Genomic DNA, 2849 nt, shown 5'->3' with positions numbered 1-2849 from the left:
AGCCATTGACCCAAACGGTCGGACCATTCAGACCAGAAACCATTCAGGCGACCAGTTCTGTTTTACCCCAAATCCGGTCTCTGGTCAAAAACCATTGAATTAGTCAATGAACCATTGACCCAGACGGTTTGACCGTTAAACCATTCAACTCGGAGAACAGTTTGCGGTTTATTAACTTGTAACAACAAAATGAAAAGGGAATAAGATCTCTCAGATCTGTGATCTGAAATCTCTCAAATCTGAGATCTATTGAGAGATGTGTGAGACAGTGAGAGAGATCTCACATTTAGAGATTTGGAAGAGAAGTTTAGACTCTAAATGATAGATCTGTGAGAGAGAGAGAGAGAGAGAGTGAGATCTGAACAGAGAAATCTTAGATCTACTCCAGTTTTTCACCATCACCGCCACTATTTCTGCCATCGCCGTCACCGTTGTCGTCGGTGCTATAAGTCACCATCGTCATCGCTGCTGTAAGTCACCGCCGCTACAACCTTAAAGTCCTCCTCTTCCTTCTTCTTCTTCTTCTTCTTCTTCTAAACTCTTTCAGCCGACAACTTCTCAAATACCTCTCATTCCATCTTTATTTTCTCTTTATATTTATATGCATCTTACCCTAATATTCCAATCTAATGGGTAAGATGACATATCATTGTTAAAATACTCAAACCGCTCGAACCATTTGACCCGGACAATCGAACCACTAACCCAAAAACCGATGACAGAACGGTTCCGTTTCTGGGTCGGTTTTTAAAACCTTGGTGTTAACCATTGAAAAGAAGAAAAGAATAAATGCACAAGCATTAGATTTACTTTTTAACAGATATACCCAAGTTGCTCAAGAAAAATCATCAAGTACTGTAAGAAAGTAACGAGCACCAGTGTGGGATGGGGTTCTGTAGCCCCCCATATATCACAATGTATGATATCAAAAGGAAACTTAGAATGAGAGGTACTGATTGAAAATGGTAGGCATGTTTCCTTTGCTCGCATACAAACATCACAACATTTATTGCTAGGTATAGCAATATGGGTTAAAGACAATTTGTTGTATGAAGCATGTCCAAATCTGGAATTCTAGAGGTTGGAATTGGAGTCACGATTGGAATGTAGAGAAATTTGTGGCAAAGGCACAGGCGCACTGAAGTGATAGAGGCTATTAGGCATCTTGCCTATCCCAATCACTTTCTTGGACATCAAGTCATGTAAGATACAAAATGTAGGGAAGAAAATAACAACATAATTTAGCTATGATGTAATCTTACTGATTGACAAGAGGCTATGCCGAAATTCTGGTATGAATAACACATCCTTAAAGATAAAGTCATCTATGATGGAAACATCTCCTTGAGAGTGGAGAGGGAAAAGAGTTCCACTTGGTAATTGTATTGGTCGAGGTTTTCCCTCAAGGGAAGGAATAGTTTGGTGGTTGAATCTGACAAAAGCCATATGATTCGAAGCTCCATTGTCAAAAAGCTAAGAATTAGATGACAAAATGTAGTGAGACTAGGAAGGCTTACCAGCAAAATTTGTTAAGATTCCTGACTTTTCTCCATTTAGTAAATGAGGAAGTTGAAAATATTGTTCAAGATTGAGGCCAGGAATTGGTGATGAGGTTTCAGTTACTATAGCAGTTTGAACCGATGTTGGTGTCTTGGAGTTTCTAGACCCACCAACTTGTTCATTAAGGATGTTTTGCTTCCCTGGACTTTTCTTCTTCACTTCCCAATTTGTAGGGTATCCCACGAGTTCATAGCATCGGTCTTTAGAATGCCCCTGTTTCTTGCAATGCTCGAATCAAATTTTGGATTGTTCTTTCTGATTCTTGTTGTTCAGATGAATGATCCAGCTACATGCAGTGTTGTTGCTTCAATGGTAGGAGTCCGATTGTTAGCTAGTGCCTAGTGTTTCTCTTCTTGAGAGACTAGTGCATAAACATGTCCTATGTTGGGTGGAGGATCCATACTAAGTATACTTGATCTAATCATATTGAATAATCGATCACTGAGTCCAAGAAGAAACGGGTATACATGTTCTTTCCCCTTTTCTGCCAAGAATTCCTTTCTTGTGCCACCACACGAGCACATTGGAGTCATTGTATATGTTGCAAGCTCATCCCAAATTGCTTTCATCTAGGTATAATAGATGGAGACTGGTAAGTTTTCTTGCTATAACACGATCAACTCTCACTTAAAGTGAAAGATGCATGGAGTGTTTTCTTGCGAGTATCTTTCCTCTAAGTCAAGCCAAATTTCACAAGCATTCTCCATATACGCAATGCTCTTGTGTAGTTCTCAAGCCAGAGCATTGAAGATCCAAGGAATAACCATTGAACTACATTTTTTTCCATGCCAGTAGCTCAACGGTTTTTTAGGAGTCTAATTTTTCGATCGACCATCAATGAAACCTACCTTGTTCTTGGCCCATAGTGCATTCATCATGGCTCAATTCCAAGTAGGGTAGTTCTCCCCTATTAAAGGACACAAAACAAGAATGGTGCCCAAGTTATTAGATGAGTGGAGGTAAAATGGTGACACTGGACCAACGAACTTTTCACCATTGCTAAAACTGTGCATTGCCATTAATCTCCAACCAAAAAAATTTGAAGCAAAAGTTCAAAAATAAAAATGAACCATGATCAAGGAGAAATGCTTTTTGTGCCTTGATACCATCTAAAAACAAAGACTATAGTTCGAAGAAGATTAATTCTCTTCTATTTAATGTCTAATTTATAATTAATTACATGTATTTTAGTGACAGTTGTAATAACGGATCAAACAAATTCAACATGTGCTTAATACTTCACTCCTGGAATAGGGCCACCTTGAACGAGATAGGTGATACCTTGGGAG

This window comes from Nelumbo lutea, chromosome 3 (genome assembly GCF_056320005.1).
Source record: "Nelumbo lutea isolate HS-2025 chromosome 3, American lotus-T2T, whole genome shotgun sequence".
NCBI lineage: Eukaryota > Viridiplantae > Streptophyta > Magnoliopsida > Proteales > Nelumbonaceae > Nelumbo > Nelumbo lutea.
The sequence above is the reverse complement of the archived record's forward strand: the minus strand, read 5'-3'. Positions refer to the sequence as shown.